Below are 18,705 nucleotides of genomic sequence, written 5' to 3'. Positions count from 1 at the left end.
GGCCTTCTCTTCCCTGTGGCCCGGAGACGGATTTTGCTGGGATGGAGAGACTCAGAACCCCCAAAGTCAGGAGTGTGGGTCAGCGAAATGGCAGTTGATCAATTCAGGGTTTCGCCCGGAGGTAGCAGCCGTTCATCGACTTCTTCAAGGAAAATTGAACGTCAGCAGTAAGGAGGGGAGGGTAAAAGGGTTCATAGGGCCCACATGAGGAAAATGGAGGAAAATTGGAGGCATGCTAGTGTAAGATAAGGACAGGGAACTTAGTACACGGGTAATTAGGAAATAGGGTGGGGGTAGTAGGGGATGTTGTTTTTAGGTTTGTTGCATGTGCCCGCGGGGTTGTTTCAGGAATGTGAGTGATGAACTGTAAACTGTGAAAATTACAAATGCTTCAATAAAATATTTTCTCAAAACACACTGTACCAGTGGGCAGTAGGCCAAACCAACCCCTGGCCTTGAAGACAGGATAAGATGTGCTTCATCGAATCTGAAACGCCCTGTCTCCAAATCGAGATTACCAAAACATGGCAGTAAATCTTGAAATTCACTTGCAAACTCTTCCAACACCTCTTATCAGGGGCTAAGCTCAGTGTGTGGCCCTCTTAGTCCTGCACTCATTCTCCCAAACTCATCAGGATCAAGAACAAGACATGGAACAGGAACCTGTCAGAATAGAGACAGGCCTTCACCAGGGAAAGTGCTCTATCAAGTACAAGAAACTCCATTTGCACCTCCAACACCTGTTTAAGTGTACCCCGCAACTCATTGAAGAGAGTCCTGACTGATATGTTATCTGTGTTGGTCTAACATCGACTGCAACTGGATACAGTAAAACGAGAAACAGGCTTCCGACACAGGAGATGGTCCAATACTGTTTTATTGAACCTGTTGATTGCTGTACATAATCTGCTGTGGGTTGACACTCTATTAACCTAACTGGTAACCTCCTACTGGCTTGACCAGACTAGCTCTCTATCACATGGTGATGATGTTCATTGGCCTGTGCACTGCGACTATCTCCCTGGCCATGTCCTGTGAGAGAGGGAAAGCCTTAATGCCCTGTGGGCTTTATAGTGGTGGTGTCCTGTCTGGTGATTGGTTGTTCTGTGTCGTGTGTGTTCATTGGTTATCCTGTGTGTCAATCACTGCCTGTTTGCATCTCTTGATATACATGAGTGGATATTCTGACACTGACGATCTACATGTCAGAGCCGTGACTTTCAGCCAGGACAGCATCTCCATTGGCAGCCATCATCCGTTGAACACAGCACTGCTCAATAGCAACTGCGCCACTGAAAGCTGAACCCCACGGCCGCCATGGACAAACAAAGATTTCAGCATTTTCTCTCGGCTCTTTCCTGCAAGAACACCGACCAAACGTTTCTCATAACACAAGCCATGCACCCCAAGAAAAGACAAACACAAAATGTACAACAAGATGAAAACACAGATTAAAAGATGAGCAGGGAGGGAGATCATGAAAACGCAGTCACGCCCGGCTTCACATCACTTGACGCCTGTGAGCATAGATTTAAGGAGCAGAAGATTGTGAGGGGATTTGAGGAAAATTGCTTTCACCTGGAGGATAATGGAAATTTGGAACTCACTGTCTTAAAGGGCATACGACCTTCACAACATTTAAGAAGCAGTTTGATGAACATTTGAAACACTAAAACATACAAGACTGAGGACCAAGTGTTGGAAATTGGGATTAGAGTTGATAGGTGCTTGATAGCCATTGCAGGCATGATGGGCCGAAGGGCCTCTTTCTCTGCTGTTAAATTGTCTCTATGTTTGTGCCCGTATTGTTTTATCAGTATGTCATACAGGTGTTGTCATAGTTATTGCCATTTTGTTATTGTTATCACAGTGCACCCACTTGTCAAGGTGAGCAGGTAGTATTTATTTACCTGCTGGTAATGATTTACTGCTGTGACAAATTAACACTCACCCCTTTCTTTGTGGAGAGTGTGTGCCATTCACTTCAATAACATAGATGTTAAACATACTGGTACTGTAAAACTATATAATTCCACATTTTTCTGGGGAACTGGAAATGTTTGTGGTTTTGTAACTTGTCACATTGTTGTATCGACTGCTTGAAGTGAAATGTAGCTATTTATTTGAAGTTACATTTGCCTGTTAATTTATGTCTAATTTGAGTTGGTTCTGAACAATTTTAATGTAAAATCTCCAGAAAGTGGAATTGTATTGACAATTTCCTCATTCATTTGAGAGTTAGTTTGTGATTTTTCTTTTATTTTTAAGGTTATTTTGGTTGAGAGTTTACCCATGGAAATCATAATAGACTGGGCCTCAAGTCTGGAATATGAATCCAGAGACAAACAGGTTTATTGAAACTTTCTAACATTTAGACACAATTTCACATTTGCTTTCCCTTTATTGTATTGGGAAATCAAACTGAGGGGTCTTTGAGGTTAGCAACGCCAGAGTAACGCTCTGGGGTCCCGAATTTGAATCTCACTGTGGCAGATGGTGAAATTTTGAATTTAATAAAATTCTGGAATTATAAGTTTAATGATTACCTTGAAACCATTGCCGATTGTTGTAAAAACCCATCTGGTCCACTAATGACCTGAAGTGAAGGAAATCTTGTCTGGTTTACGTGTAACTCCAGATCCACCATGGTTGACTGAGGGAAAAAAATGTCCTCTGCATTGGAATATAAATTTACTCAAGAACAAATAGAGATGAGCGATAAATGTTGGCTAAACCTGCAATGCCCACATCCTATGAATTCATTGGAAAAAAAACTGGGGATTAATGTAATATTGGGAGCTAAGCGGGACAGGAACCTTGAGGAATTAATAATAATAATAATGATAATCACTTATTGTCACAAGTTGGCTTCATTGAAGTTACTCTGAAAAGCCCCTAGTCGCCACATTCCGGTGCCTGTTCGGGGAGGCTGGAAGAAAGGACTGGTTCTGTTAATGGTTGAGTACAACTGGGCAAAGTTGAAAAAAAACATGGGACAAATATTGTCTGAGAAACAAAAGACGTTGCAAGAGAGGAAAGAGATCTTGGGAGATAATAAAGAGAAAGAGAACTGAAAAAAACTCTTGAAATGCAGCATGAGTTCCAATGACACAAACTTGAGTTGATGCAGAGAAATGAGGCTGACTCTGAGAGAACTCCACTTAATTTTGATTTGGTGAAACATTCTTGCTTAGAATCTAAATTTAGCAAGAAGTATTCATACCTGAAACTCTTATCTATAAAACCGAGATCTTCATGTTTTTTTTTAGTTTATTGGAAATGTGATGGTTCTTGTTTGGTAATGTTTGAGTCCTGAGCTGAACGTGCTATGGACTGTGCTACTTTTATCATTGCCCGGCATTTGACCTTATTGGTTGTCCTTTGATTCAAAGATGACATCTACTGAGGGTCATGAGTTTCTACCATGGGTCTTCATGTAATTGATTAAATTCTTTATCTGCAAATATTTTGGGTCACAGGCAGGATGTCCCATGATGCATTGGGGTTTAGAGTTTAGGATTTATTTCCAGTTCTTTCTCTCTTTTGCTGTCATTCTGCCTCATCATTAAGACTTTGGCCTCAAAGTGTGATGCAGCTTGATGGACAATTTGTCACAATTCTGAATGATTGATAGCAAGTTCCTCCTGGAACACTGACCATTTGGAGGTTGAGAGGTCAGAGTTGTATGCTGTCTACACAGGTAGTGGAATCGAAGGATGCTGCGAGAGGATCTGAACATATTGACATCGCAGGAAATAAAAATAATAACTTCCTGGCTCCCCAATGTGGCATTTAGGGGGTACCTCAATGATGCACTAGGGAATCCCATTGGGAGGTTCCCACGTAAGGGTTTACCCAGCAATTGGTGAGAAGCGCTAACTCCCCTGGACAATTGAGCTGGGCTGGGAACCACCCGACAAAATAATTTAAATCACTAACTTTGGATGGTTCTATCAATTTTACCCTGATAGTTACTCTGAAGGAGTTAGAACGAAAAAAGCAACATCCATCTCCAGATTAACTATTAAAGAATCCCAGACTGACCCTGCACCGGCCACCTCACACCACCCTCCCGACACCCTAGGGAACCCCCACACCACCTTCACCCCCGTCCCCCAAGTGAAATCCCACACTATCCAAACCAAGATCACATCCCAACCCGGCACCGGATGCCCCCTTCATCAGAGTCTGACGCTTCCGACATCCTACTCCTCTCCTGTCAAATCGCTGATGCCCTCACCTGTTCCAATCCCCGACCTCCCCCTCTCTAGTCCTAACAGGCCCCTCTCCTGGTCCGAAGACCTCTCTTCCCATTTCAAACCCCCACTGTCTTGGTCCAACTCTTGCCTCCTAGTCCAGCCTTTCCTTCCCTCGCTCCTGATCTGAAAACCCCCACCACCTCCCTCCCCACCCCAACCAGGCCCCATCCACTGTGCCAATTTCCCCTAAACCCCACCAGGTGTTTATTGCCATTCGTACTCCATTTCCAGCCCACCACCTCAACCCCAACCTGGTCTCTTTCACTGTGGCTGAGTCCATCCAGAGTGGCAATCTTATGGTGATTGCCACTCTGAGGAAGTCACAAGCCAATATTCTTCATGGTCACTACTGCAATATTCCTGTTTCTAAGCATTCCCTTCGTCTGATTGCTGATTAATTTTGAAAGCAATGCTGATCACATCAGTTTGGTCAGAATGAATTTCTACTTTGTGTTTCTCTCTGACTAATTCACAAGCTTCTGAAAAACAGAATAAGTCACTTTAATTTAATGTTTCACTCCTTGCCGTAGTGATATCATGGGTGTGCTGTAATTTACCGGCTGATCACTAGGAGTCAAATTAGTATATAAGTGAATGTTAGAGTCAGGTGACCTCAGACTGACTAGGGAGCTGGGAGAGAGGTTGCTTGTGCATGTTAATACTGTTATTCATCTGTTGTTTTGTATTTTGTTCATCCACAGTTAATGTTAATAAATAGTTTATCGCTTTCGCTAGAGGTGTTATCCTACAAGAATATTACACGGTACTAGGATTGGATGGTATTAAACACAAAGAAAAAACTATGAGCCTGCCACGAGGTCCACAGGGATTTGAAGATTTTGCAGACTGCTGGATGAACTGCACAGAGTTGTTGAAGCCACCAATGAGTCTCAGATTGCATGGTACTGTGGACAGCAACTGCCATGTGTTTAAACAACAATGTAATCTGTTTCTTACTGTAGTAAATTTAGGAGGTCAATCAGATTTGTGTAAGATAATGATGCTCACAATTGCAGCAGAGCCCAAAGCAATTACTGTGTTTAATACATTTAAATTTGCAAACAATGAAGATAGTAAAAATTTTAACAAAGTAATTCGAAGATTTGATGAACATTGCACCCACAGAAGGAATTAAATTTCTGAATACGATGTGTTCAGATCACATTTACAGAAGTCAGAAGAGTCCATAGATTATTTAATCACTGATTAAAGTTAAAAGCTAAAATCTGTAATTTTTCTGCGGTGGAATCTAACATGGTTCGTGACCAAATTGTGTTTGGTGTGATTATTATTATCTTCTTGGAGGAAAGCACCTTGGTTGCTGCCCTTTTTCTAAAAAGGCGCAAAACTTCAGAAAAAAGGTGGGGAAGTTCCTGCAGCTCCTCACACACCAACACACATGATAAAGATCAGGACAAAGTATTTCTGTGTAAAAGATGGGGTCAAAGGCACAAACTAAAACAGCATCTATCTAGCATTTGGCAAGTTTTGTTCCAGATGCAAAGGAAAAGAAAATCACTTTGCTCAGAATTGTTACTCTAAACTCATGCCCGAACAGTCGGCACAGTGGAAGACACAAGGCGGGATACTCCTGTGTGGGAACCAAGTCCCAGGCCAGCGGGAAAACCGACGCGAACCACACTAGCGTCAACAGCCCAGAAAGTGCGGATTTCTCCGCACATCTGGGGGCTAGGTGGACGCTGAAGGGACTGTGCAAGTTAGCACATGCGCCAAAGGGTCGGCGTTATCTCGTGCAAGTGCAGAACTGCCAGTGTGGTTCCATGCATGCGCAGACCGGCCGGTGTATTCTGGCGCATGCACAGGGAGTTGTCTTCTCCTTTTCGGCCATGGCCGAGCCCTATGGGGGACGGCGCGGTAGGAAGGAGTGCCCCCAAGGCACAGGCCCGTCCACAGATGGGAGGGCCAGGCCACCGTGGGGGCCCCCCGAGGACCGCACTAGTCAACCTACCTGCCAGATCCCGCCATTTGGTACCATGTCTAATCCACGCCGGCGGGACTGGCCAGAAACGGATGGCCGCTCAGCCCATCGGGGCCCAGAAAATTGCCAGGGGGTCGCTGCCAAGGGCCCCCGACCGACGTGGCATGAACTCCACCCCCGCCCGAATATGGCGCCAGCGTCAGGGCTGCCGGGCAGGATTTTCACCCCCCCCCCCCGGGAGATTATTTGTTGAACTAATAACAGAGAAGATGAATTTCTTAGGAACATCAAAAAATTCTCCAGCACTTATGCGATATTCGGTTTGAGATAAATGCGGTTGATGAGGATAAATGGCTGCTAACACTTGAAGTGAACAGTACAGTGGTCCAATTGAAGTTAGACACTGGTGCCAAAGCCAATTTGATCAGCATGACTCATTATAAAAATCTAAAATTCAGCCAATTAGATGAAATCACAAAATACCTCTGAGAGATTACGGCCGGCTTTCTCTGAATTTTCTTAGGAAACTATACTTACTGAGGAAGTATGGGCGTTGTTGTGCTTTCTTGGTGGTAGCGTCGTCGTGGGTGGACCAGGACAGATTTTTGGAAGTGTGTACCCCTAGAAATTTGAAACTGCCAACAACTCCACCTCAGCTCCATTGATGTTGACAGGGGTTGTACAGTACTTTGCTTTCTGAAGTCAATGACCAGTTGTTGTCGCTGCACCACTCCACTGGGTTCTCAATCTGCTGCCTGTATTCTGACTCTCTGTTATTCGAGGTCTGGCCCACTATGGTCGTATCGTCAGCGAACTTGTAGATGGATTTGGAACCAAATTTTGCCATGCAGTATGTGTACAGTAAGTATAGTAGGGGACTAAGTACGCAGCCTTGCTGGGCCCCGGTATTGAGGACTATGGTGGAGGAGGTGTTGTTGTTTATTCTTACTGATTGTGATCTGTGGGTTAGAAAGTCAAGGATCCAGTTGCAAAGTGAGGAGTCAAGTCCTAGGTTTTGGAGCTCTGACATGAGCTTGGCTGGGATCATGGTGTTGAAGGTGGAGCTGTGGTCAATAAATAGGAGTCTGATGTAGGAGTCCTTGTTGTCAAGATGCTCTAGGGACGAGTGTAGGACCAGTGAGATGGGAGGCACGTTGCCTGCTTTTTCTTTGGCACCGGTATGATGGTGGTCTTCTTGAAGCAGGTGGGGACCTCGGAGCGGAGTAGGGACAAGTTAAAGATGTCCGCGAAATAAATCTGCCAGCTGGTCCGCACAGGCTCTTAGTGCATGACCAGGGATCCTGTCCGGACCCATCGCTTTCCGAGGGCTCACTTTCAGGAAAGCCGATCTGACTTCGGAAGCTATGATGGTGGGTATGTGTGCAGTGGCGTGCAGAGGGGGGGGGGGCCGACGGTGCGCTGGCCCCGGGCATCGATTGGATGGGGGCAGCAGCGTGAAGAGAACGGAGCACGCACCGCGGTCGGCCAGAGCGCGCCTGCGCACCGCGGGCGGCCGGAGCGCGCCTGCGCACCGCGGGCGGCCGGAGCGCGCCTGCGCACCGCGGTCGGCCGGAGCGCACCTGCGCACCGTGGTCGGCCGGAGTGCGCCTGCGCACCGCGGTCGGCCAGAGCGCGCCTGCGCACCGCGGTCGGCCAGAGCGCGCCTGCGCGCCTGGTGAACAAAAAGGGCGCGAAATCTCCCGAATCAACGGCAATCAATGCCACCATGGGTGAGTTTTATTTATTCTTTATCTTTATCTTTTGATCCATTTTTAAACTCTTCTCTACACCCTCTCTATAGTTGTCAATTTACTAAACTGTCGTGCCCAGAATTTGACATTTGGGCCAGGGGCACCCATTTGGGACAGAACCAGTATTTTATGAAGATTCATCATGGCCTCTTAACTTTTGCCCTCTTACCCTTTATACTTAAAGCCCAGGGTCCTATAAATGGGAGATTCTCAGAGACAGGGGCAGCACGGTAGCATGGCGGTTAGCATAAATGCTTCACAGCTCCAGGGTCCCAGGTTCGGTTCCCGGCTGGGTCACTGTCTGTGCGGAGTCTGCACGTCCTCCCCGTGTGTGCGTGGGTTTCCTCCGGGTGCTCCGGTTTCCTCCCACAGTCCAAAGATGTGCGGGTTAGGTGGATTGACCATGCTAAATTGCCCGTAGTGTCCTAAAAAAGTAAGGTTAAGGGTGGGGGGGGGCTGTTGGGTTACGGGTATAGGGTGGATACGTGGGTTTGAGTAGGGTGATCATTGCTCGGCACAACATCGAGGGCTGAAGGGCCTGTTCTGTGCTGTACTGGTCTATGTTCTATGTTCTACTTGACTGCAAGCTGCTGGAGCTCGGATCTTGAACAGAGCTTTATATCTGGATTTGGGGACCCTTTATGCACTGGCATAGTGCACAAACAGGCCCCACATGACCAGGGTTTTGTGAAGAAGAAGGGATCTGGAAATGTGTCGACTGTGAAAATTATATTTGTGGAAATTGGGTGAAGTAATGCCGTTGTTTGATGAGACTTGGTGCTAAAGCTTTAGAGAAATGAAGATGGAATTTGATTTGAAGAAGTTCAACGTTTTGAAGGATATTGTGGCTGAAATGAATGTGATACGTGCTGAATGGGCTGACTGAGAAATGTATGAGATATGTCTTTGTATCTGCTATGTGTAATTTATCGGTCATATTATTGCAATTTTCCTGTTAATTCATGTTTAATTTACGTTGATTTTGGTGTGATTGCTAATATAAAAGTGAAGTTTTGTATATTGGTCTTAGTTGGGTTGTTTGTAGTTTGTTTCCACAAGGGTCATAACAATATTTCCATGACGTTGCTGCTCTTATCCTTCTCCATGGGGGTTGCAGAGGAGTGAGGCACAACTTTCGAGACATAACATCTCACCCATTGCTGCAAAGCAAAATGACTGAAGAAGAGAACAATATCCCTAGAATCCCAGCGCTAAGGGGAAATTGACTAACTCTTACAGCGCAATTTAACCTCAGGCAGCCGTCCTATACCTTAGAGATGACCTAGAGGCAGCTTGGGGCCTGTCGTGAAGGTGAGTGAGTGCCTTTAAATTTGCTTACCTTTCCCCGGGAGCAGGGTTTGAGGGAATATCAGGTAAGCTCTTCGTTTCTTTTTCTTCTTTTTTTTTAAATCTAGAGGTGATGTCAGGGAAGGCAGTACAATGCTTCTCCTGCAGAATGTTTGAGGTGAGGGACGCCGTCAGTGTCCCTGCTGATTTCATCTGTGGGAAGTGCACCCAACTCCAGCTCCTCAAAAACCATGTTAGGGACCTGGAGCTTGAACTGCATGAACTTCGGATCATTCGGGAGGCAGAGGGGGTCATAGATAGGAGCTTCAGGGAAGTAGTTACACCAAAGACTGGAGATAGATGGGTAACTGTAAGAGGGACTGGGAAGAAGCAGTCTGTGCAGGGACCCTGAGCCATGGGGTACGGGCCTCTGGCACGGAGTCTGTCCCTGTTGCTCAGAAGGGAAGGGGGGAAAGGAGTAGAACATTAGTAATTGGGGACTCAATAGTCAGGGGCACAGATAGGAGATTTTGTGGGAGCGAGAGAGACTCACGTTTGGTATGTTGCCTCCCAGGTGCAAGGGTACGTGATGTCTCGGATCGTGTTTTCCGGGTCCTTAAGGGGGAGGGGGAGCAGCCCCAAGTCGTAGTCCACATTGGCACTAATGACATAGGTAGGAAAGGGGACAAGGATGTCAGGCAGGCCTTTAGGAAGCTAGGATGGAAGCTCAGAGCGAGAACAAACAGAGTTGTTATCTCTGGGTTGTTGCCCGTGCCACGTGATAGTGAGATGAGGAATAGGGAGAGAGAGCAATTAAACACGTGGCTACAGGGATGATGCAGGCGGGAGGGATTCAGATTTCTGGATAACTGGGGCTCTTTCTGGGGAAGGTGGGACCTCTATAGACAGGATGGTCTACATCTGAACCTGAGGGGCACCAATATCCTGGGGGGGAGATTTGTTAGTGCTCTTTGGGGGGGTTTAAACTAATTCAGCAGGGGCATGGGAACCTGGATTATAGTTTTGGGGTACGGGAGATTGAGAGTATAGAGGTCAGGAGCACAGATTTGACTTCGCAGGAGGGTGCCAGTGTTCAGGTAGGTGGTTTGAAGTGTGTCTACTTCAATGCCAGGAGTATACAAAATAAGGTAGGGGAACTGGCAGCATGGGTTGGTACCTGGGACTTTGATGTTGTGGCCATTTCAGAGACATGGATAGAGCAGTGACAGGAATGGTTGTTGCAGGTTCCGGGGTTTAGGTGTTTTAGTAAGCTCAGAGAAGGGGGCAAAAGAGGGGGAGGTGTGGCGCTGCTTGTCAAGGACAGTATTACAGTGGCGGAAAGGATGCTAGATGGGGACTCTTCTTCCGAGGTAATATGGGCTGAGGTTAGAAACAGGAAAGGAGAGGTCACCCTGTTGGGAGTTTTCTATAGGCCACCTAATAGTTCTAGGGATGTAGAGGAAAGGATGGCGAAGATGATTCTGGAAAAGAGCGAAAGTAACAGGGTAGTTGTTATGGGAGACTTTAACTTTCCAAATATTGACTGGAAATGATATAGTTCGAGTACATTAGATGGGTCGTTCTTTGTACAATGTGTGCAGGAGGATTTCCTGACACAATATGTTGACAGGCCAACAAGAGGCGAGGCCACATTGGATTTGGTTTTGGATAATGAACCAGGCCAGGTGTTAGATCTGGAGGTAGGTGAGCACTTTGGAAACAGTGACGACAATTCGGTGACCTTTACGTTAGTGATGGAAAGGGATAAGTATACCCCGCAGGGCAAGAGTTATAGCTGGGGGAAGGGCAATTATGATGCCATTAGACATGACTTAGGATGTGTAGGTTGGAGAAGTAGGCTGCAAGTGTTGGGCACACTGGATATGTGGAGCTTGTTCAAGGAACAGCTATTGCATGTTCTTGATAAGTACGTACCAGTCAGGCAGGGAGGAAGGGGTCGAGCGAGGGAACCGTAGTTTACCAAAGAAGTGGAATCTCTTGTTAAGAGGAAGAAGGAGGCCTAAGTGAAGATGAGGCGTGAAGTTTCAGTTGGGGCGCTTGATAGTTACAAGGAAGCGAGGAAGGATCTAAAGAGAGAGCTAAGACGAGCAAGGAGGGGACATGAGAAGTCTTTGGCAGGTAGGATCAAGGAAAACCCAAAAGCTTTCTATAAAAGAATGACTAGGGTAAGAGTAGGGCCAGTCAAGGACAGTGGTGGGAAGTTGTGTGTGGAGGCTGAGGAGATAAGCGAGATACCAAATGAATACTTTTCGTCAGTATTCACTCAGGAAAAAGATAATATTGTGGAGGAGAATGCTGAGACCCAGGCTATTAGAATAGATGGCATTGAGGTGCGTAGGGAAGAAGTGTTGGCAATTCTGGACAAGGTGAAAATAGATAAGTCCCCGGGGCCTGATGGGATTTATCCTAGGATTCTCTGGGAAGCCAGGGAAGAGATTGCTGAGCCTTTGGCTTTGATTTTTAGGTCATCATTGGCTACAGGAATAGTGCCAGAGGACTGGAGGATAGCAAATGTGGTCCCTTTGTTCAAGAAGGGGAGCAGAGATAACCCCGGTAACTATAGGCCAGTGAGCCTAACGTCTGTGGTGGGTAAAGTCTTGGAGAGGATTATAAAATATACGATTTATAATCATCTAGATAGGAATAATATGATTAGGGATGGTCAGCATGGTTTTGTGAAGGGTAGGTCATGCCTCACAAACCTTATCGAGTTCTTTGAGAAGGTGACTGAACAGGTAGACGAGGGTAGAGCAGTTGATGTGGTGTATTGGATTTCAGTAAAGCGTTTGATAAGGTTCCCCACGGTCGGCTATTGCAGAAAATACAGAGGCTGGGGATTGAGGGTGATTTAGAGATGTGGATCAGAAATTGGCTAGTTGAAAGAAGACAGAGAGTGGTAATTGATGGGAAATGTTCAGAATGGAGTTCAGTTACGAGTGGCATACCACAAGGATCTGTTCTGGGGCCGTTGCTGTTTGTCATTTTTATAAATGACCTAGAGGAGGGCGCAGAAGGATGGGTGAGTAAATTTACAGATGACACTAAAGTCGGTAGAGTTGTAGACAGTGCGGAAGGATGTTGCAGGTTACAGAGGGACATAGATAAGCTGCAGAGCTGGGCTGAGAGGTGGCAAATGGAGTTTAATGTGGAGAAGTGTGAGGTGATTCACTTTGGAAAGAATAACAGAAATGCGGAATATTTGGCTAATGGTAAAATTCTTGGTAGTGTGGATGAGCAGAGGGATCTCGGTGTCCATGTACATAGATCCCTGAAAGTTGCCACCCAGGTTGATAGGGTTGTGAAGAAGGCCTATGGTGTGTTGGCCTTTATTGGTAGAGGGATTGAGTTCCGGAGCCATGAGGTCATGTTGCAGTTGTACAAAACTCTAGTACGGCCGCATTTGGAGTATTGCGTACAGTTCTGGTCGCCTCATTATAGGAAGGACGTGGAAGCTTTGGAACGGGTGCAGAGGAGAATTACCAGGATGTTGCCTGGTATAAATATAGGACAGAGGTCAGAGGTGGGTTTTTTACGCAAAGAGTGGTGAGGCCGTGGAATGCCCTACCTGTAACAGTAGTGAACTCGCCAACATTGAGGGCATTTAAAAGTTTATTGGATGAGGGCATAGTGTAGGTTAGGGCCTCACGGTAGCATGGTGGTTAGCATCAATGCTTCACAGCTCCAGGGTCCCAGGTTCGATTCTCGGCTGGGTCACTGTCTGTGTGGAGTCTGCACGTCCTCCCCGTGTGTGCATGGGTTTCCTCCGGGTGCTCCGGTTTCCTCCCACAGTCCAAAGATGTGCGGGTTAGGTGGATTGGCCATGCTAAATTGCCCGTAGTGTAAGGTTAATGGGTTATGGGTATACGGGTTACGTGGGTTTAAGTAGGGTGATCATTGTTCGGCACAACATCGAGGGCCGAAGGGCCTGTTCTGTGCTGTACTGTTCTATGTTCTGTTCTATGTTAGATGGCCTTTAGTTTTTTTCCATGTCGGTGCAACATCGAGGGCCGAAGGGCCTGTACTGCGCTGTATCGTTCTATGTTCTAAAGATAAAGAGGTCAGTGAATAGCTCTAGAACGGGTGCAACTACGTTTTCTATAGGTTTTTTGGTGATATTTAATGAAATATTTACGTGGGGCTTTGGGGCATACAATCAAGATTTGCCCCGGGCATCACCAGACCTCTGCACGCCACTGTATGTGTGTGATATGGGCTGCTGGGGCATTCAACAGCAGATCGTTGGTTTCCTGCTTGAACCGAGCTTAGAATGCATTGATTTCATCATGTGCTGCTGCTGCAGGTCCTGCTCGGCTTTGCTTTGTAGCCCGTTATGTCGTTTTGGCCTTGCCACAACCGCTGAGAGTCTAACGATAGCATGTGACTCGAGCTGATAGAGTGTCTAGAGTTTACCACCTCTGAGTAGGGATGACATTGTGAGAATAGAAGATTCAGGCAATTGGTCGAGAAAAGCCATTGTACTTGAAGAAGTAGCATCTCGTTCCTACAATGTACAGACAGAGGAAATGTTGGTTTTAAAAATAAATTGTCGTGCATGGTTTCGTTTTAAGAAGAAATCATTGCACACACTTGAAAACCAGAGAAGATTTTCACAACAACGTGATGGATGACGAATCTATGTCAGAATCAACGTCAGCTGCAATGTCAGATAGTTCAGCAGTTCCTGAGCATGAGAATGTCATGGGGAACATTGGGCAGGATTCTCCAATAATGGGGCTATGTCCCCACGGCAGCGTGAAAAGCGGCGCCAACCACTCCAGCATCAATGGTCCCCGATAATGGGAATGATCCCATTGGTCCCTGCAGCTCCAGCCGCCGCGGAATGGCCGGCATGCGTTCACACATGCACGGGGCTTCCCATGTCCACGCCGGCCCCCTGGGCAATATGGCGGAGCCCTACAGGGGCCCGGCAGGAGGAACATAGGCCCCCACAGAACCAGCCCGCCTGCTGATCGGTAGGCCCGGATTGCGGTTCAGGCCACCGTGCCCCCTCCCGCCCGTCGATGTCGGATCCCTCCACCCAACCTCCCCTCCAAGACGGCCCCCGAAGACTCACCTTCCAGGTCCCACTGTGTGGGACCTGAATAACCCATGCCGGCGAGAATCGGCCGAACTCGGCGGCCACTCGGCGCATTGGGGCCCGGAGAATCGCCGGCAGGGCCACTTTCAATGGCCCCCGACCGGCACAGCAGGAATTCCGTGGGCGCCTGAGAATTTGCGGGTGAGAATTGGGAAGCCGGTGTCGGGGCGGTGGGGAGCGATTCTCGCGCACCCCCCGCCCTGGGGATTCATTGACACGGCGAGGGGTCGGAGAATCCCAGCAATTGAATCTACAAGTCCGGAGCAGCAAGGTCAAACTTTGAGAAGATCAACCACAATCAGAAGTAAACTTTATTGACTCAATTTGTAGATTTGGGCTATTTGGACATACTATGCTTGCTGTTATTGTAAACCAGTTTTTTTGAAAAATAAAAATTAATACTTTTAGACTCAGAGCTAATTATATCACATGTAAATATACTGATGATAATGTATTAATATATTGCCTCAAAGCAAAGGGGATGTGGTGATAGCATGGTTGTGTTGTAATTCACCAGTAGCAGTCTCATTAGTATATAAGTAAATACTAGAGCCAGGTGACCTCAGATTGATTAAGGAGCTGGGAGAGAGGTTGCTTGTACATGACCCTCTTGCTCATTGGTTACATTCTCTGGGATGTCTGTTTATAAACTGTTGTATGAGTTCACATTCAATTGGAAAATGGAATTTATCCGGGAGGAGAGGAATGGGTCAACATTTGGAAGGAGTTTGTATCAGAAACAATTTGCTGTCTAGGAGCTGGGGGAGCAAATGGAGGAGGAGTTTAAAAGATGGGACATGTTGCCAATGTCGCTGGCGGGTAGGGTGCAGTCCGTCAAGATGACGGTGCTCCCAAGGTTTTGTTTCTGTTCCAGTGCCTCCCCATCCTTATCCCGAAGGCCTTTTTTGGGAGGGTCAACAGGAGTATTACGGGATTTGTATGGGCGCATGGGACTCCGAGGGTGAGAAGGGTGTTGTTGGAGCGGGGCAGGGATAGGGGGGAGCTGGTGCTGCCCAACCTCTGTGGGTACTACTGGGCTGCCAACGCAGCGATGGTGTGTAAATGGGAATGGACGGGGAAGGGGCAGCATGGTTGAGGATGGAGATGGCGTCCTGCATGGACACAAGCCTGTAGGCGCTGGTAACGGCGCCGTTGCCGCACCCTCCAATGAGGTATACCACGGGCCCGGTGGTGGCGGCTACCCTCAAAATTTGGGGGCAATGGAGACGGCATAGTGGGGAGGTGGGGGGCTCGATGGAGTCCCCGATACGGGGGAACCACCGGTTTGTACCAGGGAGCATCGATGGCGGGTTTCTGGGCTGGCACAGGGTAGGTATTAGGAGGTTGAGGGACCTGTTTGTGGATGGGAGGTTTGGGAGCCTGGGTGAATTAGAGGGGAAGTTTGGGCTTCCACGGGGAACATGTTTAGGTACATGCAGGTTAGGGCGTTTGCCAGGCGGCAGGTGGAGGGGTTCCCTCTGCTGCCCCCACGTGGGGTACGGGACAGGGTGCTCTCGGGGGTGTGGGTTGGAGGGAGGAGGATTTCGGACGTGTACCACGTCATGCAGGAGGTGGATGAGGCCTTGGTGGGGGAGCTGAAGGATAAATGGGAAGAGGAGCTGGGTGAGGAGATTGAGGAGGGGACGTGGGCGGATGCCCTGGAAAGAGTGAATTCCTCCTCTTCCTGTGCGAGGCTTAGCCTCATAGAGTTCAAGGTGCTGCATAGGGCCCACAAGACCGGGACGAGGATGAGTAGGTTTTTCGGGGGCGAAGACAGGTGTGCTAGGTGCTCGGGGAGCCCAGCGAACCACGCCCATATGTTCTGGGCATGCCCAGCACTGTGGGAGTTTTGGAAGGGGGTAGCAAGGACGGTGTCGAGGGTCGTAGGATCCAGGGTCAAGCCAGGCTGGGGACTCGCAATTTTTGGGGTTGCGGTGGAGCCGGGAGTGCAGGAGGCGAAAGAGGCCGGTGTTCTGGCCTTTGCGTCCCTAGTAGCCCGGCGGAGGATCTTACTTCAGTGGAAGGATGCGAGGCCTCCAAGCATGGAGGCCTAGATCAATGATATGGCGGGGTTCATTAAATTGGAGAAGGTGAAATTTGCCCTGAGGGGATCAGTACAGGGGTTCTTTAGGCTGTGGCAGTCTTTCCTGGACTTCCTGGCAGAACGATAGGAAAATAGGCCGACAGCAGCAGCAACCCGGGGGTGGGTGGGGTGGGGGGGGGGGGGGTGGGGTGGGGGGGGGGAGGGGGGGGGTTTGTTTCGGGGGAAGGGAGAAATGTGTATATGTGTTTATTGAATATGCCGGGTGTTTATCTATTTCTTCTTTTTGTAGTTGCTGGGGGGGGGGGGGGGGCGGGGGGGGGGGGGGGGGGGGGGGGGGGGGGTTGGTTTTGGGGGTTAGTGTGTTTTTCTTTTGGTTGTTGTTAATACTGGTTTCTTGTTGTTATTTTCTGTTTTTGATATGTTTTGGAAAATCTCAATAAAAATTATTTTAAAAAGAATAATTTGCTGTCAAGACACCTGAAAGTGAAAGTTGGAAACAATGTAGATAGCTGGAAGACAATCAGAAATTTATAACGTCATTCAGAATAAATATATGAAACTCAATGCGCTCGGTGGTTACTAAATGCTGCCTCAAGCCTCCCTCCAAGACAACCTAAATTCCAAAAAACATATCCAGCCGGTTGGAATGATTGGGCTGTCTACACGCAGCCTATACCTCAAACACATTTGACAATAATTATTTTCATCCCTTGTCAATAGTACAGTAACCAGAAATCATAATCTTTGTAATTTCTCTAAAGTTATAAAAATGTTTATCCCACCAGAAGAACAAAAACACTTCAATGTTGACAAACCAGTTTTTTTATTGACAGAAGAATGTGTGTGAGATTGGGAGGAGCTCTGGGGGCCGGTTTACTACATTCTGTGCAACTTTTAAATGTCGTCTAGTCAGTTCCCCTGCTCTATTTAATCATTCCCTAAAATTTGACACGCAATCCAATAATGTAATTTCCGATTTCTCACTCACCAATTTTTCCTTAATCAATTTAAGTGGTCCTCCTACTTCATGACCAAAAATTAGTTCAAAAGGGCTGAATTTGGTTGACTCATTAGGTGCATTGCTAATTGCAAACAGTACAAATGGAATTCCTTATCCCAATTCTCTGGATAATCTTGACAATAAGCTCTCAACATTATTTTTAATGTCTGATGCCACCATTTTAATGCCCCCTGCAATTATGGATGGCACACAGTTGATTTAAATTGTTTCATTCCAAGCTATCCATAACTTCTTTGAATAACCTTGAGGTAAAATTTGATCCTTGATCCGATTGTATTTCTGTGGGTAGCCAATATCTAGTAAAGAATTAAAGTAACTCCTCCACAATCTTCTTAGTTGTAATATTACGTACTGGAATTGCCTCTTGAAACCTAGTAGACACTTCCATTATAGTCAAAAAATATTAATTAACACTTTTGGTTTTAGGAAGTGGTCCTACACAATCAAATAGGATCCTTGTTAAATGTTCCTCAAAAGCTGGAATGGGTATTAAGAGCACTGGTTTTATCACGGCTTGAGGTTTCCCTATTACTTGACATGTGTGACATGATTGACAAAATTTAACTACATCTTTATGTAGTCCAGGCAAATAAAGAATTTTCTGGATTTTAGCTTGAGTTTTCCTTATTCCCAAATGACCTCCCACTGGTACCTCATGTGAAACTCGCAACACCTTCTTTCTATAAGCTACCGGCAATACTACTTGACGAACTTCTGCCCACTTTTCATCCGCCTGCATATGTAAAGGTCTCCATTTTCTCATCAAGACATCACTTTTACAGTAATAACACTCTTGTATAGACTCACATTCCTTACCCATGTGTGCTTTCTGATACACCAGTTTTATTTCTATATCTTTTTGTTGTAACTCCGCCAATTTTCCTGAACTAAAAATATCCGCCTCATCCTCCACCTGTTCTTGTTCTTTTTCAAACATCTGATCAAAAACTGTTTCTGATAATTGCACTTCAACTTCATCTTCACTCTTTGATTTCTCCTCTTGTCTTTACCTGTGACTTTGCGACCTTGTTACCACACAATCCGGAAAATTACCCGGATATTCGTCCTTCAACACTTCAGTTGTCTGATTTTCCACTGACCTATCAAGCAGAGTAGGCATCACTCCTACCTGCAATCTAGCTATATCATTACCCAAGATAGACTGTATTCCTGGACAAGATAGTTTCTCTATTACTCCTACTACCACTTCACCACTCTTCACTGGACTTTCCAACCTTACCTTATATAATGGAACACTACTCCTCTCACCCTGAATTCCACATAT

This window comes from Scyliorhinus canicula, chromosome 4 (genome assembly GCF_902713615.1).
Source record: "Scyliorhinus canicula chromosome 4, sScyCan1.1, whole genome shotgun sequence".
Taxonomy (NCBI): Eukaryota; Metazoa; Chordata; class Chondrichthyes; order Carcharhiniformes; family Scyliorhinidae; genus Scyliorhinus; species Scyliorhinus canicula.
The sequence above is the reverse complement of the archived record's forward strand: the minus strand, read 5'-3'. Positions refer to the sequence as shown.